This window comes from Rhinoderma darwinii, chromosome 4 (genome assembly GCF_050947455.1).
Source record: "Rhinoderma darwinii isolate aRhiDar2 chromosome 4, aRhiDar2.hap1, whole genome shotgun sequence".
Lineage (NCBI taxonomy): Eukaryota > Metazoa > Chordata > Amphibia > Anura > Rhinodermatidae > Rhinoderma > Rhinoderma darwinii.
In genome coordinates, this window is record NC_134690.1 from 395602962 (window position 1) to 395623866 (window position 20905).

The 20905-nt window shown below is 43.9% G+C and overlaps 1 protein-coding gene across 2 annotated transcripts in view; it reads right to left on the bottom strand.

Annotated features, from left to right (window-relative positions):
• The window catches only part of TAF1A (TATA-box binding protein associated factor, RNA polymerase I subunit A), a 471716-nt gene that overhangs the window by 205543 nt on the left and 245268 nt on the right, over positions 1 to 20905 (bottom strand). The gene's annotated exons all lie outside the window — the stretch shown is intronic.

The window sequence follows — 20905 nt, forward strand, 5'->3', positions numbered from 1 at the left end:
TTGTCAATTTAGTCATACATTTCCAGGAGGAAGAACAGAGGAATGGCACTAAGAAAAGATTCTGCAGAATTGTTATTTTATGGCAATTTGCAACTATTTACTAAAACAGACAAGTCAGTAGAGCCCCAGCACCCCCACCAAAAAAATAATCCTTGAGTTGTCCTCTTCTGTCACGTTGTTAATTTTTGTTGTAAAATTGTATTCAGTTGATTCTTAGTGATATGCTTCAGAGAAAGGTGGGTGACAACCAACAGGGCCACCATTTCAGCTACAAAGACCCAAGGGCCGGCTAGATTTCTCAGATACCTGAAAATTTTTTTGCCTAGTGATACATCCTTCCCTCCTATATCACTGTGTGAATTGACAGATTTAAAGAGGCTCTGTCACCAGATTCTCAAATCCCTATCTCCTATTGCATGTGATCGGCGCTGCAATGTAGATAACAGTAAGGTTTTGTTTTAAAACGTTCATTTTTGGCCAAGTTATGAGCTATTTTATATATATATATGCAAATGACCTTTGAAATGGACAATTGGGCGTTTTTTTTTTTCGTTATGTCCAACTGGGCGTGTTTACGTGTATGACGCTGACCAATCAGTGACCAGTCAGCGTCATACACTCATCTCCATTCATTTACACAGCACATAATGTTCTTACTAGAACGATGAGCAGCCACATACACAAGTGTCCTGATAATGAATACACATGATCTCCAGCCTGGACGTCATGTGTACTCAGAATCCTGACACTTCTGAATCTTTTCTGTGAGATTCCCGCAAGGGAAACTAAATCTCGCGAGATTACGAGTGGCTTGCTGGAATCTCACAGAAAAGATTCAGAAGTGTCCGGATTCTGAATACACATACAAATGAACTTTTTTAAAAAAAAACGTTACTGTTATCTACATTGCAGCGCCGATCACATGCAATAAGAGAAAGGGATTAGAGAATCTGGTGACAGAGCCTCTTTAAAGGAACACTCCAGACAGAACTGGTACATTGTGTTCTGCCTAGTGCAAGGCCTGAGGGTCGGAGCGTGACACAGGAAATCTCTGCAGTGGTCTTTGCATCTTTTACTCATGTATCGCCCCCTCAGGCCCTGCTCTTAACATTTCACAGTGCACCGGTTTTGTCTGGAGTGTTCCTTTAACCCTGGATAACTGGGTGACAACCGTTGTATTAGTAGGAGCTGTAAAGGTGGCCATATCGGTTGTCACCCCCTGTCCTAGAATCAGACATTCACTACTACACAGAAGACAATTATAGGACTTATTTAAAAAAAATTAAATACATTTGGAGGGGGTGGGTCGGTGGTCCTGAAGATATCCTATTGAACCATATCTACAACCATAGAGGATGTCCTCATCCAGTGGTCTGCCACCTGTGACTGTCAGGACATGCTGGGAGTTGTAGTGTCACAACGTTGCTGGACTGATCTATACATAAAGACAATGGATGTGAAAATCGATGGTGCAGTCTCCGTTTTTATTGCTATGTAATGCCTTGTGTATATAGAGAGTATGTATGTACAGCAGTAAACCCAAGTATCCCATGTACAGTGTATATACATCACTACACATGCCGTTTAATGTCACGTGTGAGTGTATATATATATATATATATGGGCTGTTTTTACAGGAATAATGAATAGAACATCATATAAATAATAAATCTTTACTTGCAACTAATGTCATGTAATGAATGTGAGGGTAATGGGAACAATGGGTAATACTGCAACCATGCCTTATCCTCTTAGCTCTCATGCTTTATTCCCCCCCCCCTGCTGGGTCATGCAGTTATTCATTGTGAGAAACGCATAATGCAAAAGATTATCCCACAATGCAGAATGTTATAGGCTAAACGTGGTGTTTTCAATGTTAGTATTGTAAACTAATTCTAAGTTGCAGCCAGCAGAATTGTGAATGCAGCTCTGGATGTGATCATGCTGAAATTGATTATAAACTTCCACCTCGGTGGACATTGGTCTGTATTGCGTTATTTGCTGCTGTACCGTGTTAACCATGCCGTTTGGAGAAAAAAACAAACCATGATATCACCGCAACGTGTGAACACGGATTGAGGGTACATTCACATTTATCAGGGAGCACTTCACTTAAAGGAGTTGTCCGGGCACAGGCCGGTTTTTTTTATACTGATGACCAATCCACACGATAGGTCATCAGTATATGATCGATGGGGGAGTCTGACACCTGGACCCTGCTTCTGGGCACCGGATATCCATGTCCGGAAGAAGATGGTTCCCGTCACAGTATAAGAGCCGTGCTGGGTTACTGAAGATCTGCTCCTATTCAAGTCAACAGGAGCAGTGTTGCAGCATGGCCGATATACTATGAACAGAGAGATCTGCTTCCGACACTGACCACTGCATAACATCCGGTTCCCGGAAGCAGCTGATCGGTGCGGGCCCCCACCGATCATATACTGATGACCTATCCTGTGGATAGATCATCTGGTTTTTGCCCAGAGTCCAGGCAAAGCTCCAATTTAAATTTTTGCTTTGAATAATCTTTGTTACCAACCCAAAAAAATGTGGGTGCGTTAAATAATTCTTTATTATGACCTCTGCAGCCACTCGCTTTTAGTAAACAAGTGCGTCAATACCTGTGTAGGGAATAGTGTAATACACGTGTGTCTCCTCCGTATGGATGCACCTGCATAGAATAAATAGCGGACAGCACTGGAAACCACCATAGTGACAGGTGCCTGGAAGTCCTGTTTAAGCTCGGGGTCCAACAGCATTGCCTGCAAGATCGCAGTATTACAGACCAAGACCCAGTGTTTCCCTAAATCAAATAAAACTTGCAACATGTTTTACCATAAGGCAACACTGAAGTTGTGGTCAGCCCCAGCCTTAAAGGAGCATTCCCATCTTGGACGTTTATGGCGTATCCTGTAAATAACAGATAGATGCGGGTCCCACCTCTAAAAACCGGATACTTGACCTCTGTCGCAGGGCTCAGGCTAATGAGTTACGAGGGAGGTGGCCGGGTTTTCTCCTGATCAGCTGATTGCGTTTTTGCTATGAACACATAAGTGAGGAGCTCTAGAGGGAAAACGGGGAAGGCCGGCATCCTTTAGGGCGATCAACACACATTTAGCTCCTCCAGGGAGGCTGCGGCAGAACACATCTGCATGATCCCCCCTACAGAATTATTGCTTTATGAAGGAAGCAAGCCACCCATCCAGTTCATCACGGGCAGGATCTACCCCCCCCCCATCCTGTATACCTATCCTCAAAGAACAAGAAACAAGGGGGGGGGTAGATGATGTCGATTGTTGGCTGAAAGCCACAATAATGACTTATTCGTCAGGATGTGATGCAGGGCCGGACTTCCCCTGCTCCTGGACCTTCTCTCTCTAGGTCCCCACTTTCAGTTGATAGTACATTATTTCTCACCGGCAAAGAGACAAAAAAACATTATTACCGGGTACAGATTCTGGCAAGATTGAAACCTTCCTTTAAATGTACCAGGTACCTGTCAACTGATACACATTTCTCGGGGGCAAATTTGGCGCTGAAATGCTCTACGAGGGACCTAATCTTAACTAAACGGTCAAAACTGGGGTCATCTTGGGGTGGGCACTGCACAGTATCCAGCGGCGTAGGTAGTGGGGTCAGGCAGGGCATGTAATGTGAATGTATGTGTAACCAGGGCCGGCCTTTGGTTGGATGGCACCCTGTGCGGGACTCTCTATTGTCGCCCCCTACACAAACCAAAAATTAACCACATATATACTGTACATACATAGAGACAGATATTTAGACATACAGGCAAATATACATACACACATCTGGAATATATACATACAGGTAAATATATAGACGTACAGACACATACACACCGGCAGATAAATACACAGACAAGGACATATACAAATACATAAAAGGCACATATATACAAGCACAAATACACATTCACAAACAGACCCATATATACCCAGTACAGATAATGTTGTAGATTTCATGTACAGCCCTATATAACACCAGATAACACACAGTAATAACTGAGTACAGATAATGTAGTAGATGTTACCTGCAGTCCTATGTAACATATCACAGATAACACATTGATAACTCTCTGAATACAGATAATGTTGTAGATGATAACTATACCCAAAGACACATATAAAGACACACACACACACACACACACACACACACAGAGGCATATATATATATATATATATATATATATGGGGCAGCAGGGTATATAGGAGGCAGCAGGGTATAGTATAAAGGGCAGCAGGGAATATAGGGGGCAGCTAGGTATATAGGAGGCAGCACAGATATCTTTGTTTTATCTGTTCTACTTTAATATTGAACACACACTTTTACAAAGAGACATAACAACATGCAGACGGAGACACACACTAACATATACACATACAAAGACATACACATACAAACAGAGACACACACACACACACACACACACACACACACAGAGAGACATGCGCACACACACTAACATATACACACATATACACTACCGTTCAAAAGTTTAGGGTCACTTAGAAATGTCTCTATTTTTGCAAGAAAAGCACAGTTTTTTTCAATGATGATAACATTAAATTAATCAGAAATACACTCTATACATTGTTAATGTGCTAAATGACTATTCTAGCTGCAAACATCTGGTTTTTAATGCAATATCTACATAGGTGTATAGAGGCCCATTTCCAGCAACCATCACTCCAGTGTTCTAATGGTACATTGTGTTTGCTAACTGTGTTAGAAGGCTAATGGATGATTAGAAAACACTTGAAAACCCTTGTGCAATTATGTTAGCACCGCTGTAAACAGTTTTGCTATTTAGAGGAGCTATAAAACTGACCTGCCTTTGAGCTAGTTGAGAATCTGGAGCATTACATTTGTGGGTTCGATTAAACTCTCAAAATGGCTAGAAAAAGAGAGCTTTCATATGAAACTCGACAGTCTATTCTTGTTCTTAGAAATTAAGGCTATTCCATGCGAGAAATTGCCAAGAAACTGAAGATTTCCTACAACGGTGTGTACTACTCCCTTCAGAGGACAGCACACACAGGCTCTAACCAGAGTAGAAAGAGAAGTGGGAGGCCCCGCTGCACAACTGAGCAACAAGACAAGTACATTAGAGTCTCTAGTTTGAGAAATAGACGCCTCACAGGTCCTCAACTGGCAGCTTCATTAAATAGTACCCGCAAAACGCCAGTGTCAACGTCTACAGTGAAGAGGCGACTCCGGGATGCTGGCCTTCAGGGCAGAGTGGCAAAGAAAAAGCCATATCTGAGACTGGCTAATAGAATGAAAAGATTAATATGGGCAAAAGCACACATTGGACCGAGGAAGATTGGAAAAAAGTGTTATGGACAGACGAATCGAAGTTTGAGGTGTTTGGATCACACAGAAGAACATTTGTGAGATGCAGAACAACTGAAAAGATGCTGGAAGAGTGCCTGACGCCATCTGTCAAGCATAGTGGAGGTCATGTGATGGTCTGGGGTTGCTTTGGTGCTGGTAAAGTGGGAGATTTGTACAAGGCAAAAGGGATTTTGAATAAGGAAGGCTATCACTCCATTTTGCAACGCCATGCCATACCCTGTGGACAGCGCTTGATTTGAGCCAATTTCATCCTACAACAGGACAATGACCCAAAGCACACCTCCAAATGATGCAAGAACTATTTAGGGAAGAAGCCGGCAGCTGGTATTCTATCTGTAATGGAGTGGCCAGCGCAGTCACCAGATCTCAACCCCATAGAGCTGTTGTGGGAGCAGCTTGACCGTATGGTACGCAAGAAGAGCCCATCAAGCCAATCCAACTTGTGGGAGGGGCTTCTGGAAGCATGGGGTGACATTTCTCCCGATTACCTCAGCAAATTAACAGCTAGAATGCCAAAGGTCTGCAATGCTGGAATTGCTGCAAATGGAGTATTCTTTGACGAAAGCAAAGTTTGAAGGAGAAAATTATTATTTCAAATAAAAATCATTATTTCTAACCTTGTCAATGTCTTGACTATATTTTCTAGTCATTTTGCAACTCATTTGATAAATATAAGTGTGAGTTTTCATGGAAAACACAAAATTGTCTGGGTGACCCCAAACTTTTGAACGGTAGTGTATACACAGACACTCACCATCTCTCCATGCTGACAGGATCACAGGCTTCGTGCAGGACGGGCTGAGGGCGGAGCTTCCTCCTTTGCTCCTTGGCTGTTATTTACTCTGTGTGTGTAACTAAGAACAGATTAGAGGCAGAGCCCAGTGGCGCCCCCTACATGATTGGAGGGGCCAGCGCCCTGTGCACTCGCACAACCCTAAGGCCGGCCCTGTGTGTAACGTGTGTGTATTGTGTATATGTAATGTCTCCATATATGTATTTATCATATAGCAGTACTATAAATGTGTGCGAAACAGTGGTACTATTATTGGCTGTGGTAAAATTGTTAGTTTGTTAGGCCCCATGCACACGACCGTAGATTACGGAACCATTCATTTCTATGGGCCACGTACACCTTTCCGAATATTTATGAATGGGTGTCCGTGCCGTGGAAATGATCTCCAAATTATAGAACATGTCCTATTTTTGTCCACAATTGAAGCACGGACTCCCCCATAGAAGTCTATGGGGGAGTTGAAATTGTGGATGGCTACGGAGGTGCATCCCTAATTACAGAAGTGTTGCTATGTGACGGCAGGGGATTTTACAGGTTGTTTTTTGGGGCCTTGCCCTGAGGGCATCCCTGGAGAGTGTCGTGAGTGCCAAAATGTCTCTCAGCAAAAGGCAGCTTATACAAGCCATCCAGGACCGCCCAGTCATATGAGACAAAAGGCCGGAAGACTACAAGGACACATGACTTTAAGGACAGAAGATTGACACCCGTCTCAAACATGGCCCCACCTTTCCCTCCAATAAAGACTCCACTACCGTTATTGGTGTAAGGCCATAGCAGCCATATTTATTAACAAAATTCTCATAAATAACTTTACATAAAATACAATGTAAAATGACAAACAATCAACAAAACATCCTAGAAGATATTACCCTGTTCTATCTTCTCCATTTTGGGGGCAAAACGATCCTTAGAGGCAGTCTCCATTTTTTAACCCCTACTCTCCAAGTAAGGTAAAACCCCTTACCCTTAGCCGTCCACACCTGGCCTAAGGGCACCAAAGTACAACTATCCAACTATTCCTGGGGGACTCCTTCCCCCCAGAACTCCATTAATTGTATTAGACCTTCAGATGCACGGCCCATTTTCGTGCACCTTACCATAAAATTTCTGCCTTCAAGGACCCCTTCTCCCCGCCACAGACGGACCACAGTGAAACCTTACTGGAGGCCGTCCAGCCAAACCCTAAGGGCTGATTTCAAACCGTCCTACAGGCCCGAACACCACATATCTATGCCAACCGGGCTAAGGTGAACCCCATCGCTGCGCCGAAATCCCAGGGACAGTATCTCCAGTTCTTTGTGTCGCACTGCAAAACCCCCATTACGGCGGACAAAACGTAACACCTCTTTATTAATTTTTGCCCTGGCCCTGTTCAACCCCTCAACACTCCTAGCATTCCGCCACGCCTGTCTGGCCACGATATCCGACCAGATCACAATCAAATTAGGAAACGATGACCAGAACCTTAACAAGGTCTAATTTGATGAACCGCACAATCTCTCTAGAGGGGCGGATCCCCAAAACGTTACTCCCGACGTGTAGCAACAAGATATCCGGAGGCCTATCCATACCTGCATAGAACTGGACCTCCGACAACACCCTGTTCCAAAGCATACCCCGGAGCCCTAACCAGCGAACCTGCATATCTGACCTGTGAAAGCCCAATTGCCGACCATCAGGTCGAACATCGGCTCGCAGTGCACCCCAGTACACGTATGAATGGCCAACAATCCACGCCATACACGCCACCGCTCATGAAAATAGAAATAACAACATTGCAGACAAAACACCACCACAACACCCCCAGCATTTTCAAGCAAGAACACCAGCACTTATAACAACAGAGGACGGACATACCCCTTGAACCTAGCAGATTCCCAACGCCCAATCTTCAATCACTGCATCCCCCAGACCCCACCTGGATGCCTCCGTAGCTGCCCCAATCCAAAAGGAATGCGAACAGAACTCCCTAGCATCCAAACCCAGGGCCACCAAACACTTTCGGAAAACCGCAATAAACTGAAACCGAGACAATGACTTACCGTTCCCATGCATTAAGAAAGAGCCACCACCCGTCTTCCGAATATTAAAGAAACGCTCCACACACCCCACCGGGCACCATGGGGAGCCCTCCAAACGTGAAAGCACCACGCTCACCCCTTTTCCTATCTGGTCCGTTTTAGACCGCCTAATCAAACAAGAAACAATGTCACCCAGTACCGCTACGTCATTCAACAGCAAACCCCAAACCACCAAGCCACTCCGTGCAACCAACTCTGAAATCCTGAAAGCCCCAAAAAACGCCAAGGAAAACGCTGCCTGGAACAAACACACCTCATACTGTGAAGTACACACACCGCCCAAACTGACACACAACTCTCCCAATAACTCAAATGATACGGGGGCGCCTAACATCCCGCCGAGCCCCGCCTTTTCGGTAGCCCTTAAATGGAATGTGTCGCTAGAAAAATATATATATATTTTTTTAGTTAAACTGTTAGTATATAAATGATTACACATAGTTCAAATTTTTTCACAAGTCAGGAGATATTATAAATTAGATTCTAATTTATAACATTTCCATGTGCTGGTCACTAGAGGGAGCAATTCCCAAAATTGCAGCATTGGCATGTGGTAAAGCAACCTTATTGCTTTTTGCTGCAAAATTGGAGAAGACACACACGCTATAGTGTCCTAGAGGGGGTTGAATGCTCAAACCTCCTACACTGTGTGCCGCCATTTTTTGAGCAAATGCACAGTGTAGGAGGATTAGATACAGTAGTAATCACACAGTATAACACGAACATACACACACATCACATACACAACTTACCTGCTCCTGCCTCTGCTCCCTCATATAGCATATATCGTGACACCTTCCCTTTAAGCGTCTGTCGCACCAAAAAAGACTTAGACGCATCAAGTACCCCGTGCAACTTACACCAAAATGCCACCGCAGCCACTCTCTGCGACACCACTGAAAAAGATGCCCCCTCGCTAAACGACAAACCAATAAAATATAACAACAAAGTTTCCAAGGAATCATCCGCCACCAGCACACCTACTTGTCGCATCAAGCCTTCCCAACGTGACCACACCCTGGAATAAGCTGTCTAATCAGCGCCGCCGATACCCCTAGACCACGTCCCACAGCCAGGGAGGGCAGGACTTCCCATGTTGCTCCGCTCCCGGCGCCAACCTGCGAAACCTGTCCCACTGAAACCGAGAGAGAATCAGCGATATCATTAACAATACACGGAACATGAACAGCTACAAAACACACATTCAAACTGAGACAACGCAGCACTAGTTGACGCAGCAGTTTTACCACCGGGGGAGAACTGGCAGTCTGTTTGTTAATGGCCTGGACCACCCCCAAATTATCACAGCAAAAACTTACCCTCTTATTCCTCAGCTGCTCGCCCCATATCTCAGCTGCCAAAACGATAGGGAACAATTCCAACAAAGCCAAATGAGCCACCAGCCCCTCCTCCCTCCAAGAGGCCGGCCACGTCCCTGCACACCACTCTCCTTGAAAAAGTGCCCCAAATCCGTGTGCTCCCGATGCATCTCAAGATCAACATTGGACACTACCGCCTCCATCCACACAAACCTTCCACTGTAGCACCCAAGAAACTGCTGCCAGATTGCTAAATTTGCCCGCACGTCAGCCAACAAGTCAATGAAATGATGGGGTCCCGCCACCCCCGCTGGTGGCAGAACACCCTTCCCATAGGCAAAATCCTACAGGCAAAATTCAATTTACCTAACAAGGACTGAAGCGCCCGCAGCTGCACTTTTCGCATCCCCGCCATGCTAGCTATTGTATCGCGCAAATCTACCACTTTATCAACCAGCAACCTGCACTCTATCCGTACAGTATCAATTATGATTCCTAAAAACGTCACCTGAGTCGCTGGATCTTCCGTTTTCTCAGGCGCCAACGGGACACCAAACAAACCCGCTACACACTCCATGGTATGCAAGACAATTGAACAGATCCTCGAATCCGGGGGGCCCACAAACAAAAAGTAATCGAGATAATGCAACACCGACATCCAGCCCGCCTCCTGTTGCACTACCCACTCCAAAAAGGAACTGAACGCCTCAAATATGCGCACGAGATCGAACAGCCCATTGGAAGACAACAATCTACGTAAAAGGCTCCTTCTCAGCAAAAACCCAGCAATGGCAAGCTATCGGGATGTACCGGCAGCAACCTAAAAGCCGTCTCAATGTCAGTTTTTGCTAGCAAGGACCCCCTGCCAAATTTCCGAACCCACGAAACGGCGGTGTCAAAAGACGTATAAGACACAGAACATAAGCCGGGATCAATGCTATCATTCACCGACCCACCCGCAGGGTACGACAGGTGATGAATGAGGCGAAATTTGTTAGGCCACGGAGGATCGCAAAAGGGGCCTGCGATCCGACCCAGCCGAACTTCCTTCTCAATTTTTTCCAAAACTATCCCCGGTTGTTCGAACGCCGAATGCAAATTCTTATAAACCCGCCCCAAACAGTCCAAACGACAAGGGATATGAAAACCATCCGAAAACCCCGCCCGCAATATTTCTGCTGCCGTCTTATCTGGATACCTCCCGAGGAACCGCAGCATCTCTGCCACCCTCACTGGCGTCACCCCTCTTTTGTCCAGCCTCCGCGCCTTTTCCCCGCTTGAAACATTGCGACAAGCTGTGCCCTCTACCGCAACCAGAGCACTCGTGCTTGTAGCGGCATTCCGACAAGAACTTGCAGTGTCCCTCATTGAACGGCCAACAACAGCCCTTGCGCGAACCAGCCGAGGACCCCGCTGCTGAGGAACCCCCGGCTGCTCCGGGAAAGGACAAGAGCTACGGAGGTAGTCCAAGAGCTACATGCAGAGGAGTGGGAAACTGTCAAGAAAGCAGCGGGCCAAGTTATATAAGTTGACACCCTGCCCCAAACTTTTTAAATTAAACCCCCCCCAACACCATCCTCGTTTTTTTCATACTTTTAATTTTTTTTTACACAGGCAGTGACGCGAAACCGCGTTGGAATATGTGCCACGATAAATATAGGAGGGAGCTGAATGCAAAGGGGAAAAGCCGTGATGGTAGTAGGAAAAAAGAAACATCTGAGGTTCCTCAGCGATGTGATGGACATTGGGCTGTAAGTATACAATTTGTAATTTTCTTTTATTTATTTTTACATTTTTGAAGCATCGGCCTATGCTGTCGCACAGGTACATACCCCTATCCGTTACATAGGCGTAGCTAAGTGTGTCACTAGGGCTAGCTAATTTTTTTTGCAGTTGGTAGGGCATAGTGATAACATATTTTCTCTGTATTCAATCGTAGAACTCAAGATGGTCTACAGGATGAGGACTCCGATGAGAACCAGATAGTCTCAAGTTGCCGGACCCTGCCACCCAGATCCAGAGGCCGCAAGCAGGGTTGCAGACAGCAGGAGACGAGGGACCTAATCGATGCCCAGGTGCTGGCACACCTGTCCAGAAGATCAGAGGAGGCGGTGGAGGACACTTTTGGACAAGTAATGGCCATGCACTTGAAGCAGGTGTCCCGTGACCAGCTATTTCATTGTGAGTCAGCCATAGTTGCGGTCCTGCAGGTCTTCACCTCCAGTACTGCGCCAATGGAACTCTATAATGCCAAAGCTTCATCGGAGAAGGCTGGGTGGGCAAAACCCGTCCTCAAACCTGCAGACTCCACCACCACCGATGCCACCGCAGTACAAGGGTTACTACCATCCTTCTCAGCCCTTGTACTCCCAGGATAGGCTCATTTTCAGATCCCCCAGCTCCTCTTATTCAGGTGGTCAATTTTCTAATTATCCCCACTCAACACAAGGCCAGGGTGGTGACCAGCATGGACCTAGTGCTCCTGGTGCAGGATCACAGGATCTTTTTGAATTGTAATATTTAAATTTTATTTTTGGTTATTTATTTCTGAAAAACTTTTTTTATGAATTTAAAAAAAATATTTTTCTGTTATTTGTATACTACAATGTTTGTTTATATGTACGCTGTACGTGGAATGTATGGGTACAGGTTCTGTATGTATAATGTATGGGTATGTGTACTGTATGTAGAATTTATACAGACCATAAAGGTGTTTATCCATCTTGGACATTTGTCGATATGCCACAATTGTCCAAGATGGAAAAACCCAATTCAACACCACACTTTTTTATTAAGCATATAAATTTTTTATTTTATTTTAAATGTCTTCTTTTGAACTTTTTTTTAAACCTTTCCCCTCGGTTGCTTTTTTTTTTTTTTAATTTTTTCTTCCACACATCACTATACATTTGATATAATCAACATCCATGAGGTATTGGTTTGTATTTCTGAGCACAATACCTTTTACCCTTAATTTATTTTTTGGGTAAAGATGATAATTGAAAAATATATGAAACATTTTTAAATATGACAACAAAAAAAATATTGTGAAATCTAAAGAAAAATTATTTTTTTTAATTTTTAAAAATTGAAAAAGGGGAAAACAAGGATTGTGCAGAAATACTTAAGCTCGCAACCCACGTCAAGGGTCCCCATTCTCTTGCGAGTCCCTAACTAATACCTAAAACCGGGAACAACGAACTATCTAAACAAAACATAAAGTCCAGAACCAACACAGGAATGACAACAGTACATATCCAACTATCTACTGCATCCATCTGCCAAGGAACTGCCGCAGCAGAGGAACAAAGTGGTCCACATAGAATTTTGAAGTCAAAAGTCCCGCTGCTCAAGGTCTTCGATGCTAGAAGTTGGAGGAAACCGCTCCAGGTCAATGTCAAGCATAGACTCATGAATCCTGCAGAAATTATGGAGAGTGAGCATCACATTCTGTAGATCCATGTGAATAGGGCTCTGGAATAACCGCCATTTGCTGCTGAGAATTCTGAAGGCGCACTCCACATACCGTCTCGCCCAGGTGAGAAGGTAACTAAAAATATGCCTCCTTTCATCCAATCCACGCCAGGGGAATGACTGCAACACATGGGGGGAAAGTCCAAATCCTTCATCTGCACGATGACAAATGGGGCTTGAGATGCAGTAGATCCAGGCAGTCGTCTTGGTTCTGGAAGGGCGAGCTGGTTGGACTGAAACCGTTCACCCATTCTGGAAGCCCTGAAGATGCCAGAATCCGAAGAGCTCCCATAGGCCTGTATATCAACAATAACACACCGGTAGTCGCTGTTAGCCAAGGCCAACAGCACCACCGAGAAATACTGTTTGTAATTGAAATATAGGGACCCTGAGTGAGGCGGCTTCCTCACACAAATGTTTTTTTTGCCAGCCAGCGCGCCCACAGTTGGGAAACTGCTCGTTGGTAGAATCCCTCAGTAATTGGAAGCCAGTCTTGTGCCTTGGGCTATGGTATCACCGCCGCTCTCAGATGGCTTTGCAGGTCAGACGTATTATCTGAGAAATTGTGGAGAACCTCAGCAAAAACTCAAAATGCAGTGATGCAAATGAGTTTCCTGTTGCCAGGAATCTGTAAAAAAACAAAAGATAAAAAATAAATTAGTGCTAGCAGTACCAGGGTAACATTGCGGCAATAGGCACACAAATACACACACATATATGTGTGTTTGTATATATACCAGGGGCATTGCTAGGGTCTTAAAAGTTTAATGGCACAAGCCCCAAGACATGTTCGCCCCCCCACCAGATGAAATTTTATATATATATATATATATATATTGGATAAACCGTGAGGAAAGCCGAGCAGAAACAAAGCGGCACTGCGCTCACCTGAGCGCTTCTGCTGCTTCATTTTAACAATCGGTGGGGGTCTCAGAGCTCGGATCCCCACCAATCAAAACTTTTGACATATCACTATAACATGTCAAGTTTATTGAAATGATAAGGGCACTTCAAATGTAGATATCTGGTAGCTCCCAACATCACTGCCCATATATGGGCAGTGACGTCAGCAGCAGTGCTAGGATCCCCAGGTAGAGCGCTAGTAGAGGCACTGCCCAGGACTGTGCCAGGATAATCTCCTGACGCCGAGTCCCGGGCAGGGCCTCTTCTAGCGTTCTGTCTGGGGACCCTAGCACTGCTGCTGACGTCACTGTCCATATATGGGCAGGGATTCCGGCACTGGGGAAGCCCCTGCCGTCACTGCCCACCTATGTGGGCAGTGACATCAGCAGCACTGCTAGGGTCCCCATGCAGAGTGCTAGAAGAGGATCTGCCCAGGGCTCAGCACCAGGGAAACCTCCTGACGTCACTGCCCATATATGGACAGTGACGTCAGGGGCCTCCTCAGTGCCGGAATACCTGGGCATAGCGCTAGTAGAGGCTCTGCCCGGGATTCCGGACCTGGGAATCCTCCCGACGTCACTGCCCATATATGGCCAGGGACGTCAGGAGGTTTCCTTGGTGCCGAGTTCTGGGCAGAGCCTCTTTTAGCGCTCTGCCTGGGGACCCTAGTAGTGCTGCTGACGTCACTGCCCATATATGGGAAGTGACGTCAGGGGCTTCCCCAGTGCCGGAATCCCTAGGCAGAGTGCTAGCAGAAGCTCTGCCCGGGACTCCGCGCCTGGGAATTCTGACATCACTGCCCATCAGAAGGATTCCCAGGTCCGGAGTCCCGGGCAGAGCCTCTACTAGCGCTGCGCCTCGGGATTTCAGCAGTGAAGTACATTGTGAAAAACAGCTAGAAACAGCGGCAAGCAGTGACAGCTATTCTGTATCAGATGGCTGAGAATCGGGAGCTCTCCTCCCTCTCAGCCATTGTTCTTCATGGAATCGGTAGCCAGCATCTGATGTTGGCTACAGATTCCAAATGACAACGAGCAGGGACTGCAGCTGTAACAGCAACGGAGTAGCAGGAAGAGAGGGAACAAAGCTGCAGTATAGCGGGCTAACGCTTGCAGTAATGTAAATATAATATTTTGAAAAGTTTTTATTATCTTAAAAGGAACACATATGTAACAGTTTTTTATCTTTACAGGTACACTTTAAAAAAAACTCGGGAGAACCCCTTTAAATTACATTATATGTGGGGTGGGGGGCAAAGAAATGTAGTAAGTTCTAGGTGTGTGTGTGGGGGGGGGGGGGGGGGGGCACACTAAATATTTTCCCCAGGTGAAGAAGTGCATAGCTACAACTGCATTATTATAACGGAGGACCCAAAGTATTGTCTCAAAATTTGTTTGCAATGTGGTATGTAGGCCCTGATAAATGGCTTCTACAATAGCCCCATATTCAATCAAAAAACGTTGAATTTAACCATCTCCGCGGGTCCACATCTGGGGCTCGGCCTATATGGACAATTGGTTTTGAGTAAAACAATTATGGGCATACAAGTTTGTTTTGGCCACCATCAACTCAATAAAATCATCAGAAAAATTGATTTTGAAAAAGTCTCTGTCTCTGAGCCCTTCCTGTGTCAAACTTGATCCCTGAAACGCCCATAAACTTCGGAATCCGGTGCTAATAATTCTTGGGTGGATGGTCCATGTGGGGGTCACTTGTCTCAGGGACTGCTTGTGTGGTTCTCCTGTAGTAACATCTGTAGGGTTCCTACTCCTCACTGGATGAGGATGATGAATGGGGTGTCATGTCGGAGGCACGAAAGGCAGATGCCTCCTCAGCAGAAAAAGACCTGATGGACAATTGAATTATCTATTTATTGTGCTTTAACACATGTACGTTTTTTTACAAATATACAAAGTTGTACAAAAAAAGTAGCAAAAATGTAGTTTAATTTTGTATATATAGTACAAAAAGAATTAGATATGTATAAATCTATATATACAGCTGTATGAAGCTATATAAAAACTAAACAAAAACTAGAATTTTCCTAACTTCCATGAGAACTAACTCTTATGACGTTATTTTACGCTAATTTCCGAGGCTAAACCTAACTACGACATTTGACACTCACTTACCTGATGCAGAACCCGACGCTAATCCTAACTACACTGAATACCTAAACTAACAAAAAATAAATACATTTATTCAATATTTTTTCCTAAAAAAAAACAAAAACAAGTAAAATGTTTAGTGTGAATGTATGTGCATATCCGTGTAAGTATATTTGTGTAATGCGTATGGCATATATGAATGAAGGGTTTTGAGCGAGAAACTGATGCGCATATAAGTTTGTCTGGGCCGCCATCAACTCAACAAAATCATCACAGAAATAGATTTACATCTATTTCTCTGAGCCCTACATGTCAAACTTAATTCCTGAACTGCCCATAAACCCAGGAATCTGGTGCTCATAATCATGGCCGGCCTTAGCTATGTGCGACACGTGCGGTCGCACAGGGCACCGGCCGCCATGCTGTAAGGGGGGCGCCAGCGGGTACGAGCCGCACATCAGAGAGGAGAAATGTTCCTTCCTCTCCACTGCTGTGTGAAGTGAGCGCTGATTGGAGGAGCAGCAGGTGCTTCTGTCTGCTCCACCAATCGGCACAGCCTGTACTGCAGTGTCACACAGACTGAGTGCCTCCCGCAGCTCCTTCCTGCTGTGCTGCTGCCACAGTGAAGACTCCTCCACGGAGCTCCGGAGTCAGGTAAAAGCAGCAGCTTTAGCTTAATCTATGTTTATTTATGTGCTGTGTGAGGGAGGGGGAGAGGGGGCTTTATGTGATGTGTAACAGGATGTTTTTGTTTTTTGCAAAGATCGATTTTGTGGGGGAGGGGAGACTAGGTTATAGGTACTTTGTGTGTGTGTATTTTTTTACAGATCGATTTTGAAGGTGAGGGGACATTGCCCTAAATGCTATAGGAGTGTGTGTGGGGGGGGGGGGGGATTCTTTATAAATGTATTTTGTGGGGAGGGGGACTTCTGTATAGTTTATTTTGTGGTGTAGGAGCTTATTATGAATCATGGGGGAGGGGAACTTGGTGTTATGTATGGGGAGAAAGGATTCTTTAGGGTACGGCCACACGGAGAGGTCCTCACACTGTCGCAACGCGGCCAACAACCGCGCCGGCACTATGTAGGAGCGGCTGTCAAATACCTCGTCAAGGGGTATTCCGGTTACATTCGCATGCGCACTGCCTCCATTCATTCTCTATGGGAGCACCGGAGATAGCCGAGTACAGTGTTCTGCTTTTTCCGGCGCTCCCATAGAGAATGGATAGGGGGTAAGCTGTTGTAATTTGCAAAATCGTGCGGCCATAAAGGGTGCATTAATTCATGGCCGCATGATTTTGCAGATAAAGGGACGGTTTACCCGCGTTAACGCCGGTTTTGCAACAAGAAATACAGATGGTTGGCAATAATATACGTGAAATTGATAATACTTTCAAATCCAGTATCGAAGATCAGGAGTATATCAATTTTTCTGACAACCTGAACTCACAGGTTAAAAGATTGCAGACGGAATTGGAAGAAACCAAACGAAGGAAATGGAGTAGGGATGCGGATGATTACGGCAAAGGCAAGATCTACAATTGGCAGAATGTAGACACCAATGATGGGTCCAGTTATAGAGATAACAGGAGACGAAGAAAATCTACCACACAAGGGGGTCTGACGAATGTGGACTCCTCCTGTTTTTTAGGGGAAACCCGGTGACTTCCACACCAGCTGGAAGCGCACTAGAAGAGGGGGAAGACGGCACCGCTGGCGGCCTAGCACACAGGAATTACAAACCGAGGCAAATGATGAAGAGAGGAGCGATGGCGTTGAGGAAACGCTAGTGTTCATTATTTCCTCTAAGGTACTGTATGAACCTCAAAAAATGCTTTTGAATAAGGGACTCTCATTTTGTCCTTCCTCTTTGACGGACTGATTGCCGATTTATTCCGGTTCTTTAGAGCGATTAAATTGAAGTTTTGGTTTTCAGATAAAACTGCACCTGTATGTAATGTTGAATCTGAATTGAGTCTTAGACAATTGGGTCTTTCTAAAGGGATCAAATTTGTACCCCCGGTTAACATGGCGGTTATTGAGGCTTTTATTGCAGCAGTTAAAGGTGAAATTGATTTGCTCAAAACGGAGTGCATGCAAGGTGTTACGTTTAAACGTCCTAATCTAACGTTAGCTGAATCTAGAGCACTGAATGAATTAGCTAGGGATACTACCATTACTATCAAACCTGCCGATATAGGTGGAGCAGTGGTGGTAATGGATACCTCATCGTATCTTAGGGAAATCAGGAGGCAACTCGATGACACAGAGATATACAAATGTATTAATTATGACCCAAAATTTGAGATTGGGAGGGAGATTAAAAGCATTCTGGTTGAAGCCACGATTGGTGGAATTATTGATGAGAACCTGGCCGATTATTTGTACTTTGAGCAACCTAGAACTCCGGTTCTTTATACTCTCCCAAAAATACACAAGTCCCTTGTGGACCCACCTGGGCGACCTATCGTCTCAGGGACGGATTAAATTTTTTGTCATATCGCTATTTTTTTGGATAAGGTTTTGCGCTCTTATGCCACTGAGGCCACTTCCTATATAAGGCACACATCAGATTTCCTTAATAAACTGAGTGAAGTCACTATAACACCAGACAAAAATATTATATTGGTGTCATTTGACGTCACCAATCTGTATACGGTAATTGATCACACTGGGGGTATACAGGCTGTTAAAAAGTTTTTGGATGTCTCTGACTTTACACCAGAATGTTGCAATTTTCTTCTACAATTATTATCTATTATCTTGAGAAGAAACTATTTTCTCTTTGGAGATAGTTTTTATCTCCAATTACAAGGCACCGCGATGGGGTCGAATATTGCCCCCACCTATGCCAACATATACATGCGTACGTTGGAGGATTTGTTCATCTATGTGTCCCACCATTTTGAATACGTTATCAGATGGTGGCGATACATAGATGATATTTTTGTTATCTGGTCAGGTGATTGTGAGTCACTATATGAATTTTACAACAACTTAAATTCTTTTGATGATAAGGTTAAATTTACGATGGTACATTCAGACACTGACATCCAATTTTTGGATGTCTTGGTTAAACTGGATGGGGACATTTTCACCACTGAATTATATACTAAACCCACGGATTGCAATAATTTGCTCATGTTTAACAGCAATCATCCACGGAGGATGATTGAAAGTCTGCCCACGAGTCAACTAATGAGGGTTAAGAGAATCGTTAGTGACCCAGATACTGTTTATAGAACTTTGGATACTATGGTTAGACGATTTCGTACCCCCAGGTCTGCCTGGAGCGAATGCCTGCTAGATCATGCCGGAGGCCTAGCAGATGCCTGTCCGTGTTAAACGGCCAGGCAGTAATACACTGCAATACAAAAGTATTGCAGTGTATTATAAATGCGATCGCAGAATCGCATATTATAGTCCCCTAATGGGACTAGTAAAAAAGTGAAAAAAAAGTTTAAAAAAGTTAATTTTAAAAAAAACTGTGAAAAAAAATGAAAAATCCAGCTTTTCCCCATACATAATGCTTTACTATTAAAAAAACAAAATAAAGTTAAAAAGTTACACATATTTGGTATCGCCGTGTCCATAACGACCCCGACTATAAATCTATTACATTATTTAACCCGCACGGTGAACGGCGTAAAAAATGTAATAAAAAACTATGGAAAAATTGCTGTTTTCTGTGAATACTGACTTTAAAAAAATGTGATAAAAAGTGATCAAAAAGTCGCATCTACTCCAAAATGGTACCAATAAAAACTACAAGTCGTCCCGCAAAAAAAAAAGCCCTCATACAACCGCATCGGCGAAAAAATAAAAACTTTACGGCTCTTCAAATATTGACACAAAAACAAAGAATTTTGAAAAAAAAAGCGTTTTTACTGTGTAAAAGTAGTAAAACATACAAAAACTATACAAATTTGGTATCGTTGCAATCGTAAGAACCCGCTGAATAAAGTTATTGTGTTATTTATACCACACGGTAAACGGCGTAGATTTAGGACGCAAAAAAGAGGGGCGAAATTTCTGTTTTTTTTCTATTCCCCCCCAAAAAAAAGTTCATAAAAGTTAATCAATAAATAATATGTACCTAAAAATGGTGCTATTAAAAAATACAACTTGTCCCGCAAAAAACAAGACCTTATACAGCGATGTCGACGCAAAAATAAAAACATTATAGCTCTTGGAATGCGACGATTGAAAAACGTAAAAAATAGCTTCATCATTAAGGTCCAAAATAGGCTGGTCATTAAGGGGTTAATTGGATTGCTGATTGACACTAAGATTTATACACTGTATCACACACATGTTTGTTGCTTGAGAAAGGCTCCAGTGGAAGGAGCTGAAACGTTGCTGTCTATGGGACAATAAAGTACCCTCTTTTTTCACCTTTACTTGAACGGAGTGCTGCCTATTTTTTGTACCGTATACAATTGGGATCTTGGTCTGCTCTCGTTGGCTTGCACCCACACTATACCGGTGCTGCAGGATCCATTTGTTCATCTTTCTATCTATCTATCTATCTATCTATCTATCTATCTCATATCTATCTATCTATCTATCTATCTCATATCTATCTATCTATCTATCTCATATCTATCTATCTATCTATCTATCTATCTATCTATCTATCTATCTATCTATCTATCTATCTATCTATCTATCTATCTATCTATCTATCTATCTCATATCTATCTATCTATCTATCTATCTATCTCATATCTATCTATCTATCTATCTATCTATCTATCTCATATCTATCTATCTATCTCATATCTATCTATCTATCTATCTATCTATCTATCTATCTATCTATCTATCTATCTATCTATCTATCTAT